The 12,309-nt window shown below is 45.7% G+C and overlaps 1 protein-coding gene across 1 annotated transcript in view; it reads right to left on the bottom strand.

Moving 5' to 3' along the window:
- The window catches only part of USP4 (ubiquitin specific peptidase 4), a 776,462-nt gene that overhangs the window by 138,319 nt on the left and 625,834 nt on the right, over positions 1-12,309 (bottom strand). The window lies entirely within an intron of this gene.

Below are 12,309 nucleotides of genomic sequence, written 5' to 3'. Positions count from 1 at the left end.
GTTGTTAGTAATCTTTACCATATATTTGGACATTTCATGCCCACTTCCACAAAAACAATCACTGTTTCAATGAGCGTGCAATCAAATAAAGACGTATAAATGAGCAACAAATCACCATTATGTTAATTCCTTTTAGCTACCGGAGCAATCTTGGGTGTAAAGAAGGACTTAAATGGGGAGTCTTGGCGCTCATCTCTGGCATGAATAAGCAAAGAATGTAGACAGATGTTTAGTCTGCTAGCTCAAACTTTACAGGTTAATACCTAGAGTTTTCTTTAAATATATTACTTGAAAAAAAGATCTTTGAACACTAAACACGAGCTTTATGCAATATAAAAGGCAAAGAAAAGGCAGAAAGATAATCAAGTAATAAATATCAACAAGATTTGTCTCTATATAATGAATATCAGAAAGAGAAGCAATAGTATCAAGGTGCTCACAAGGAAAAGTCAGGAATATACCCGCACATGAAAGAAAGATTTTTAACAGGCAACAGCTAACCATGCAAAATAGCGAGCTGATTATTACGGTCATGAATACAGCACAGGACAAGAATACAAAGCAGACAAGCAATCACAAGTGGAGCAGTTACAAGGCAACTTAAAGGGACATGACAAAGATCCAAAAAGCGCGACGGTCAGGCTTCCTAGGTTGAGGAACCAAAACAAGGTACTCCTCAGGAAAATCCCTAAAGTCACTTGAGTCACTTCTTTGAGGAACCAGCAAAGGGACCTTAAGGGCAAGAAGCATGCACTACTTCCAAGGCCTAAGATTGTGCAAAAGGGCTCTCAAGAAGCATCACATGGACATAGCAGACTGGTGCTAGGAACCTTTTGAGTTTAATTGCTGTGTGGAGCACTGTATGGTTTAAGGAGTATGGATTTTCAATATGTATGAAGTCAAGATAAAATAAATTACATGCTTTGCAATGACATGGAACCAAACTAAGACCTTGCAGTTAATTATTTTGTAATAGGTGGACCATTAGCTGAGCTTTTCCAATAGTCCTAGTACAAGATAACTTGGGACCAGGTGGTTTGCAGTCAGCATTAACATGCAGCCTGTGTGGCGTACGTAGATACAGAAAAGAGGAAACAATGTCCTTTGTAAAGTCCAAGAGTCACAGCAACCAGATGGAGTCTGAAAGGGTGAAGTATAAATGTGGCCTCAAACTACAATAGTACATCAAAGGTAAAAACCTTGTGTATGAATCCCCCCAAAAATAGGCCCAGGTGCGAATAACCTCTCTAGGAGATCGGTGGAATCAAGTCTAGTGTAAGCTCCAAAGGATACCCGAGCAAAAGACCAGCACTTAGACAACTGCCTCTGTCCAATATATGGTACATAGGCGGACGACAAAGTGATCGTCGACGAGACAACCCTCGTCGACGAGGCGGCCGTTGATGAGGTGGCTGTCGACGAGGCAATCGTCAACGAGACTCTTCAAACTTTCGTCGTCGAAGGAACATCGACGGTAGATCTCACCTCCATCGTCAACGAGACTGGCTTCACGGAGACGGATACCAGCATCGACGGCGATGATGCCGACGACGTTATCTCTGCGGCTTCGGCGACGAGAAGGTAGCAGTCAAGTCGTCGTCGCGCCGACGGAAAGCTTCGTTGGTCGACCTCGTCGACGAGGGACCCCGTTTCTGAGGTAAATCTCTGTCAGAAACTTGTTTTGATGCCTGAGACTTCACACTCTTAAAAGTGTGCTGCTTTTTTGACACCTTAGCCCCAGGAGAAGATAAATATGTGTCAGCTGTCCTCTTCCTAGAGGAAGTATTCTTGACAGAGGCAATACTCCCAACTTTAGATAAGGGATTGTCCTGATCTTTAATCTTCTGTAGCCACAGAAGTAGACGCCCTTCTCAGTCACTTACAGTCTTTTGTGGAAAAGTTCTGCAGATCTTGCAGTCTCTCACCTGGTGGTCAGGATACAAGCAGTAAATGCACTTCTTGTGGGGATCTTCTGAAAACAGCCGGAGCTTCCCACAAGATTTACAAGGTCGAAAGAGATTTCTTTGAAGAAGACATCATAAAATTAAGAATTCCTGAAGAAACCAGAGAAATACTGAGCAGAGCTCAGGGAGACCCTTCACACGACGTGCGGTAGAAACTCTGAGAGCCTGAGCCTCTGAGGAGAACATTCTGGAGGGTGCTGTCTCCTGATTGGCTGTAGTTTGGACTATATATAATGACTTGGACGAGTCATTAAAGTGGATAATTTTTTCCTTTTGATTTCTGGCTACCTTACTTCCTAGTTCTAGGTTAACTATGATATGGTTTCTATATGCATGTATATTGCTATTTTTATGTACCGTGGGACTCCCACTCCGACGACGGGGAATGATTCAGGCATGTGAATCTATGAATGATATCCCAATACTGGAGAATGAAAGGTGCCACTGGAACAATTTACCATGCAACTTTGAGACAACTGGTGCAGTCAGGGTGCTTCAAGGTCAATCCCAGAACGGCCACATAAGAAGCTCAATCCAGGCCTCTAAAGAGGCACCATAGACAATAGGCCAAGGCCCTAAAAGCTCTTTTAGCGTGGTAGGCTGAGGACCTCACTTGGCACTTACTGTAAAATGCAGAAAGAAGACCCCAAATAGATACCCTGTCATTTCCTGCTCTGGAAGAGGGTTGAAAAACTATGGACCTTCAAGGGGAGGTTCTGGTTGGGCCCAGTATCATGCTCCTCAGGGTGTCTGAGGCTTAAAACCCTGATAAGATGCCCTAATACTAAGTGCCATGCCAGAAAAAAGACCATCAGGACATAATTTACAAAGCCCCAATATGTAAACCGAAAGGCTACTGTGTGAGACAGCGTCATACTTTTATAGGGTATCTCTGCGGAGAAAAGCCAATATGGGGCTTCAAGCGTTCAATGGGCAAGACTCGGTATTAGGCCATGCCTCGCACCTTGAGGGAAACCCCATGGTGCAACCTCAAAGGTTGCTTCAAGCAAGGTTTGTTATTCTGTTCTCTAGAGAGCTCCAGAAGAAAACATGAAGTGAAGGACTGGGGCCGTGGAAGTCAGGACATAAGTAGGAAGAGAAGATGAGGCACAAGCTGTATGGCGTTATTTTAAAAAAAAAAAAAACGTTAATCTTGTGCTTGGCAACAACTATCTCTAAGCTCCAGCCTGGTTATCCCTTCAGTAAGAGAAAATGGGGAAGAGAAAGACTGCGTACAAATATCAACAAGAAGAACAGGTCTTGTAGAAAGTTCACTGAAAAAGACTAATTTTGAAACCATTGTAACCCGTTTTGTAACTACTAGGATAAATTGATCCTGGTGGTGAGTTTAGTCCTTTTAAACCCTGATTTTCCATTATCAAAGAGAGACAGAAAAGTCTGTGGCCAGAGGCAAACTTCAGAAAAGGAAACACAAAAATGCAAGGTGCTACTTCATAGGAAGTCAATGGGCTCACTGTCAGGTAAGGTTATGACTAACAACTCCTACTTTGATATTTGTCTACACACTGGTAATTGTGAGATCAGCATTCAAAGAATTCTTTTCATGAAGCCCTTTTTAAGGGAGAGGAGGTAGAGTCAAAACTGTCAAAAAAAAGTATTGTAGATGGAGGCTGCATTCCTATAAACTTTTTTGTGGGCTGGAAACCAGCCGGGAGCAGGTTTTTAAGATGCTCTCCTGGATAAATCCTTAGCCCTCAATGCATTTCCTCTCAGTCCTTCAATATCCCCGCGGACATTTTCGGGGAACATTTAGCCGTATGGTTTTTAGCGACGCATAGGAGAGACAAGCAGTGTGCGTCCCTTTCAGATTTATTTTTCCACACGATAAACAACTCAAAAATAGTGAATGCATGTTGTTTCTGTGGAGGGAAACTGAAGTAAATAGTTCTCACACCAGGCTAACGGAATCTCGCATCCAAATTTTACAACTGTGCGGGTAAACACATTTCTGACTAAATCTATTCACACAAGAAAAAAAATGAGCATGTGAGTAGAGAACACTGTTGAGTGATATAAGCTCCATACAACAGAAAAATATACTCCCAGTCAACTGCCAACAGAATCACGCTTTAGGTGTGGAAGTTTAACTTCTGGTTTTAAATGAACATACCAGTTCCTTCTCCATCAAGGCCTATTCTGACTTCATGTCCACAGTATTTCACGGTTTTGGATTTTAAAACTATTAAGAAACTTCGATGATCACAGTGTTTATTATGTCACTCCAAAGGGTTAATAAGGTAACTTTCAAAATGATCATCGGTAACTTTCAAAATAATCATCGGCAAAGTCAATAGGTCTTCCTTTTTTAATGCAAGTGTCAAGCTACTGTCTCTACCAATGCTTGTTTTAAAGCTTGGTTAAAAAAATAAATCAAATTAGTCACTGGCCAGTCACAATGCGCATATGCTTTTTAAGAAAACCTGTTCCAAGATGGTCGACAGCATGATACTAAGCATGCACACGCATGGTTACCATCTACGAAAGGGAATTCCAAGATGACCAGCAGTGCATGTATCATGCTGTAACCACGCGCATGTAGGTCTTGTAATGAACCTGTTGCTATTATGGCTTTTGTTTTCAAATTAAATTTACAGTTCAAAGATGAAAAATTGCCATTTTTGAGTGGGTTGTACATATATAAAAAGTTTTACAACAGAACAAAAAGGAAATAACAGGGTGGCCTGATAATGCCGCTGCCGTGCCCCTAGAGGACGAGCACCGGAGATATTGTGGTGGAAGCGACAAGTAGGAATGTGTGGATACGGGGTGGGAGGAAGAGCAATGTATGCCCAATGCTGTGCTAAGAACGGAAGTGAGCAACTCGGCAGCACTGCTGCTGAGCTATAGCCGAAATAATTTGTAAAAAAATAAAAACTGTTACTGTAATCCTGTTTTTGCATTGTAGGAATCCTCACTGAAGTCATAAACACATATATACACACACACACACACACAATTATTTAAGTGGATTTGGACATTTTGAAAAAAGACAAGTAAATAGGAGGTAGCATTTACTGAACTATACTAATTTTAGAAGTACCTAAATTGCAGCATCTAGGTGAAAACCTACAAAACCAGATTACCTTAAACTTCCCCATTGCAGCAGGATAAATTAAAGTAAAAGGTGCCTGCCAGGAGGAGATTGAGTAAGGTCAAAACTGGCATACTGTCCCTTTAAAAAGCCAGCAGCTTTCAGCTTCCAACATACCTTGTACAGGTAGTCTGCTTAACAGCCTTAGTTCTTTTGAAAGGTTCAGCAATAACTGCAAAATAGACCTTTATAAAGACCATTATTGACAATGGAAGAAGACGGAGGCTTGTTAATGACAGTCATTTTCTTCGGTATCATAGGACCCTCATGGATAGTCAAATGTAGACTAGATTAGCAAGCTCATCACTCCAAGAAAATGTCAATGTAGAACATTTTTAACTAGTACCACTTCAACAATCAAAGACACCATGCTAAGCAAATACATTTTTTAATATTGCTTGCCCAACTCTAGTGTCTGCTTTAGTATCAGCATTTAAACAATGTTTAGTGAATAAATGGATTGATTTCCAAGTGGCTGTTTTACAAATCTCTTAACGGGACATTATTAAACCAAGCAGCAGTGGCTGACAATCCCACTTGTAGGATTAGTCCTTGGTTTAAACAGAAAGGGTTTGTTGGCTTATTGATAACACATAGTAGATGAAACTATCCATCTAGAAACAGCTTGTTTTGTAGACACTATCCCAGTACAGAGAAGGGGTTCTATAATTAGTTGATTAGTGTTTCTGATATGTTTTGTCCAATCTAAAGAACAAGTTACTTACCTTCGGTAACGCATTACCTGACAATATCTAGCTGCAGATTCCTTCTCTTTTAATTTCCCAGGCGTCAGACTGGATCCGGAAGATTTTTGCGTGAGCAGTACCCCTGCACGGTGGTAGGTGGCATTGATCAGTTCTGCATAACGTCATCTGCATCAGGAGTGAGGTCTGGTCACCTTTATAGGCGCCACCTCAGCACGCTGAATTCAGTTACTTTTCACGAGTTTCAACACCAGGAGCGCGGAGCCATGAAATGTACTGACACTGGTGTGTCCAAACTAGGGTCCTGAAAGGGATCAACCATGACCGTATCAACTTGTCCGCAGAGCGGGGAGGATGGGTGGATCGATAAGGAATCTGTGGCTAGATGGTCTCTACCAGATAATGCGTTACCGAAGGTAAGCAACTTGTTCATATGAGAGAAACATCTAGACGCATATTCCTTACCTTTGAACAGATACCCAAGCAACACTGTAGGAGGGTAGGATCCTTCTAACATGGTTACCCCCACTTTTTGCCTGGTGTCAGCCTATTTTTGACCTAGTCTGCTTGGATCTTGCTAATCGGAACTCCAGCAACTGTGCTTGTTCCCCTAAATTGACATGGTAAGTACTTTGGTACCTCTACAATTGGCTACTAGTGTACCCTTATAAGTCCCTAGTATATGGTACTAAGGTACCCAGGGTATAGGTACTTCATGGGTCTCTCATGGGCTGCAGTATGTATTGTGCCACCCATGGGAGTCAACAAACGGACTACAGGCCTGCCATTGCAGCGCAAGTTGGTTGGTGCTTGCACCACTCACAACAGATAAGTTTCCTTATATCTGAGGTCACTGCACTTAAAACCTGTAAGTCACCCCAATGCAGGATCTTCAGTCCTGAGAACAGGGTGCTTAGTTATAAGTGTGAAGGTAACCGTGCATGAGCAGGACACCCCTACAGGCCCAGAGTCAATTCCCCAGACTTTGTTAGTGCAGTCAGTATATTTAGACATATAGTGGACATCAGTAATTATGAGATGTCTAACTATCTAGTGGCTGCATCCAACCCGGTCATGTTTTGTATAAAACATGTTGGGATCATACACCAACACCGACCCCCCGTCCCCGCCTGTACTCCCGGTAACAGCCATTCAAGGTCTGTAAGCAAGTTCGTGCTGCTGCCAACCACAGACACAATTCTGCCCTCCTGCTGCTGAGCTAAGCTCAAGCAGGGGAAGGTAGAACAATAGGTTTGTCACAGGGAGGTGTGCCCACCTCCCAGACAGGACTTAGTGTATTGTGCTGGGGTGGAGGCATTTGCCAGTGTCACCAGACTGCTTTGAAGGGCATATTTGGTGCCCTCCTTGCATACTCCAGTTTGAGCCAGTTCAGGGAGCTGTTTCCTCCCGCCCTGCTGCGAAATTGGACAAAGGACGTGTGACTATCCTCCCTCTGTGAAGCCCGTCCTTTGGGACCACGAGTTGTTCCAACCCTTTCCTTAGGGTACTTAAGGGCTTACCTGTGGTTGGGTCCTTGGATTCATCATGGGACAACACTCAACCCTGAAACTACGCCACTTTTCGACCATCTGCACACTTGGAATTCGTCTGGAACAGTGACTGCACCAAGGAAGATTCCTGCTGCTCCTGGTCTCGCTGTTCTACAGGTCTTCTTTGTCATCTGTGTCTGTCTGAGTCAGGACTCCGCCAGAGACCAGAGTTCTCTGATCTCCACCTCATCCAGATGACCACCCTATCCCACAATTGATGCATCTGTCACCACAGTCCGCTCAGATTGGGGAAGTTAGAGGGGTCTGCCACTGACAATTGGGGGTAATCAGCCACCACTGCAAATGTTTCGCAGTTTCCTCAGAGATCATGACTATGTTGGATTCCCCTGATGCTGCACCCACTGGGACTTCAGGTCGCACTGCAGAGACCAATCATGCCAATAGGCATGAGTTACAAGCAGCATGCAAGTCAAGAGGCACAACAACCTCAGGGTTATTCTCTGAAACGTTGGTATCACAGCCTGAATATCCTGGACATGCTGCTCGGGAGGATAGGCTCGAAACTGCACTATTTTCAGAACAGCGCAGCTGAAAAGGAGCATATAAGATGGAGTCAGGTGTTAAATATTGAACACCAGCAAGTGCAGAAGGTTTGCGTAGTCTGAAGGTGGAAGACAACTGTCTGGAGTGAGTCTGCCTTCAAAAGCCAGTCGTCGAGATAGGGGGGAAGACTGGCACCCTTAATCTCCACAGATGAGCTGTGACTACCACCATCACCTCTGCAAAGTTCAACTTCTCTCTGAAATTTGGAGGCCAGTATCTTTCGCCAGAACCGCTTGTACCGAACCCTAGTGCACCGCGACTTGCCAAGGCTTGTTGGCTCTGCATCCTAGAGATCTTCAGATTACAAGAAGCTCCAGTCTCCAGCATCCCTTCCCTCCAAGATAGTGTCCTCACCGCATCCTCTGCATCATCTTTGGTGAGCTGCGCAAGGTTTTCTTGCGACTCCTGTGCCTTGGGACTGTGGTTCCTCCTGAGGGTCTTTTACTGCTTCAGCAGGCTCCCCTGCTTGCTTGGGGCCTGCTCTGATTCTCCTGCTGTTGGTGAGTCCCTTGGAACTTGCTGGTCCCAAAGTTGGACCTGTTCCGTCTTCCACACCAGTGGTGGCTACCAAGGCTTGTTGGTGCTCCCGCCGGACACCGACCACCAAGTTACAGACATCAGACATGGGACAGCTCGTGCACGGCTCCTGTTCTTCCTCAGCGTCACCTGGTCCTCACAGCTGCAGCGACAAAGTCACCGTCGACTTTCAGAACCTCCCGACATCGTGGGACATTGTTTCTCCGTGCCTCCTGGTCACCTCCGACTGGCATAACGTCTGTCCCCTCTGCTTGCAGGTTCTTTACTTCACTGTTTTTTGTACTACTTACCTTATTGATTTTGAAGTATTCAAGTGTATTGTGTTGATATCTTCGTGTAGGAGATATACCAATGTTATAGTGATATTGTAGTGTAATAAATAGACGTAGTTTTGCTAAACACAGTGTGGTTCCTTTTAATCTGATCTACACTACAGATTAAACAGGTAAAACAAGCTGCTTAAGACTCCTTTCAAGATGAGACTGAAGGCTGCTCTCCACAGCTACCACTTTGAGAGCTTTCTATGGTAATCAAAGACAACTAAAACCACCATAAGGGTTGCCTGGATTAGTGCTAGGTGCACAACTTGAATAAGTGTGCACCATATACTAAGCCAGCCCACTACAGGGGGAAAAACATGTGCTAGAAGCCTTTTGAAATCCTAGCCACAAAAGGTTACTTGAATAATGAAGGCTCATCGGGCAACAGCAAAAATTTGAAATGACTGATAGATAACCTTTAACTGTACCCAGAGCAGAGCTTTGCTGGGCCGAAGACAGAGCAAACAGAGGGTCGATGTGAGAATCACACCATGTAACAAACTTATACCAACGGCAGGCATACACTGACATGGTGGAGAGATGCCTGGCTGTTAGAATAACATTATAAACTTTGGGAGGAAGGTCAAAAGCTGCCAACTGTCGCCGCTCATACTCCACACATGAAGATGAAGGGTGCGTAGATTCGGGTGCAGAACCCTCCCCTGTTGCTGCTACAGAAAATCCTCTTGTACAGGCAGCCTGATCGGGAGACCGAAGGTCATGCTCAACGGATTGGGATACCAGACTGTTCATGCCCAATCTGTAGCCACAAGATAACTTGGGCCTGGTCGTTCCTGATCTTCTTGAGAACTTTGGGCAGGAGTGGCATAGGTGGAAAGACATACAGGAGTCCGGAGCTCCATTCGAGACGAAAAGTCCCCAAGTGAGAGTTGCCTTGGATACTCCAGCGCCAAAACTGCAGACATGGCACATTCTCGGCGGTTTCAAACAGATCTAACCAAGGCTCTTAACACTGCTGAAAGAGTCCATGTACCACCTCTGGGTATTGACACCCTTTGTGATCCGCTAGGCATCTTCGGCTGAGTTTGTCTGCCGTGGTGTTCAGAGAGTCGACCCCACAAGGGAAATGCCCTGGAGTTCCAGCCACGTCAAGAGATGCAGAGGCTCTTAACAAAGGGTCCACAATCCCACCCTGCCCTGTTTGGTGCAGTACCACATCGAAGTGGTGTTGTCCGTGAATACTTGCATCAGAAATTCCTTGATCAAAGGAAGAATGTTTTTCAATGTCATGGAAATCCCCGAAGATCTAGCAGGTTGATGTGGAATAGTTGGGACTCCGTCAGAGACCAGAGTTCTCTGATCTCGACTTCTTCCAGATGGCCACCCTATCCCAGAAGTGATGCATCTGTCACCACATTCCGCTCAGGTTGGGGAAGTTAGAGTGGTCTGCCACTGACCCAATTGCGAGTCATCAGCCACCACTGCAAATCTTTCGCAGTTCCCTCCGAGATCTGGACCATGTTGGATTCCCCTGATGCTGCACCCACTGGGACTTCAGGTCGCACTGCAGAGACCACTTATGCCAACAGGCATGAGTTACAAGCAGGATGCAGGAAGCCAAAAGGCACAACAACCTCAGGGTTATTCTCACTGAAATCCAGGATATAGGCTGAAACGTTGGTATCACAGCCTGAATATCCTGGACTCGCTGCTCCGGAGGATAGGCTCGAAACTGCAGTGTCCAGAACAGCGCCACTGAAAAGGAGCATCTAAGATGGAGTCAGGTGTTAATACTGAACACCAGCAAGTGCAGAAGGTTCGCCGTAGTCTGAAGGTGGAAGACAACTGTCTAGAAAGAGTCTGCCTTCAAAAGCCAGTCGCCGAGATAGAGGAAGACTGGCACCCTTGATCTCCGCAGATGAGCTGTGCCTACCACCATCACTTCTGTTAACACCCAAGGGGCACTGGTAAGGCCGAAGCCGAGCACGGCAAATTGAAAGTGCTTTTGGCCTACCGCGAACCGCAGTTAATGTCTGTGGGCAGGCAGGAAAGGGAAATGGAGATATGCATCCTGCAAGTCCAATACTACCATCCAGTCTCCTGGGTCCAGGGCAGACAGAACTTACATGAGCATCTTCAATGTATGCTTTTTCAGGAAGAGACTGAGAAGGCGCAGGTCTAGCACAAGACAAACACCTCCATTCTTGTTGGGTACCAGAAAGTAGCAGAAATACCAACCACGACACACTTCTGATTCTAGCACCCTCTCTATGGCTTCCCTGAGAAAGACAGTCGGCACTTCCTGACGGAGCAAGGAGATGTGTTCCTCTATCAGCCAGTTTTAAGTGGGTGGCATGGATGGAGGAGTAGTCACTAAGGGGAGGGATTAGTCCTATTGGACAATTTGCAAAACGCAACGGTCCAATGTTACTGTCCGCAAGTGTTGCAGGTGATGGCATATCCTACCCCACACTGGATGCCCATGATGGTTGAAGGCTGAAACTGAAGGGGTTTGGCGGCTGCGGGTGCAGGGGGGAGGGGGGGGTGGGGGGGTAATGGACTTGCCCGACCTCTAGCCACCGGTATCACATGGTCTTTGGGACCCATGTCCTCAGCCAAGAAAAAGCTGGGAAGCCTGTTGGCAGTGGTAGCTGGGAGAGTATGTACACTGTCAGGGCCCAATGGCGGAAGGCGGACTACAGATGATGAGGGACTATAAACAAGCCCAAGGACTGGCTCTAGCTCGATGAGAGCCATCAAAGAGCATGTCCATAAGCAAGGATTGGACATACCCTGAAATGCCAGTGGCTCTCACCCAGATGTGGTGAAGCAAGGCCACTGACGATGAAATTGCTCTACCAAATAAATTGGTTGTGTCCATTCCACATCATATGGTGAACTATGCTGCTTCTCTTCAGTCAGCAATAGCTTGGGAGAGTATGGCTTGGGCCTCCTCCGAGACCACAGGCAGCACCTTGGGAGACCGTTGTGATTTTAAGGGAACTTACGCAGCTGGGCGAGAAAAGTCTTGCGGGTGATCAACCCGATTGCGATACCTTTCAAGGCTTCTTTCTTCAGAAGGTACAGGACATCTTGACGGATATTACTACGATCCCAGCTGGACTGCCTTTGCCATCCTGCCCAGATAGTCAGCTGCAAACTGGGACCATGAACAGCTTCCCATATATCGATGAAAAGCGACTGGCAGAGCTTGTCGGCCATGTCAAATCAGGCTCTAGCACAGATCCCTGCCCCCCGAAAATGTTTAAATTGGCCTCGCCTGGTATTCAGCCTCAGTTGCTGAGCTTACTGAATGCCTCACTAGAAGCCGGCTACCTTCCAGCCCAGCTGAAGGAAGCTAGAGTCTCCCCACTCCTCAAGAAAGCGGGAGCCGATGTTAAGGTACTGAAAAACTATAGGCCTATCTCCCAGCTGCCACTCCTGAGTAAGATCTTAGAAAAACAAGCCCTGAACACCTTAGCCAGCTATCTGGAGGAACACCATCTACTCCATGCCAGGCAGGCTGGTTTCCGGCCACAGCATAGTACAGAACTAGTTATGGCTACGGTCACCGATGAGCTGAGAGTAAGGGCAGAC

The sequence above is a fragment of the Triturus cristatus genome, chromosome 9, assembly GCF_964204655.1.
Source record: "Triturus cristatus chromosome 9, aTriCri1.1, whole genome shotgun sequence".
Classification (NCBI taxonomy): Eukaryota; Metazoa; Chordata; class Amphibia; order Caudata; family Salamandridae; genus Triturus; species Triturus cristatus.
The sequence above is the reverse complement of the archived record's forward strand: the minus strand, read 5'-3'. Positions and strand labels throughout refer to the sequence as shown.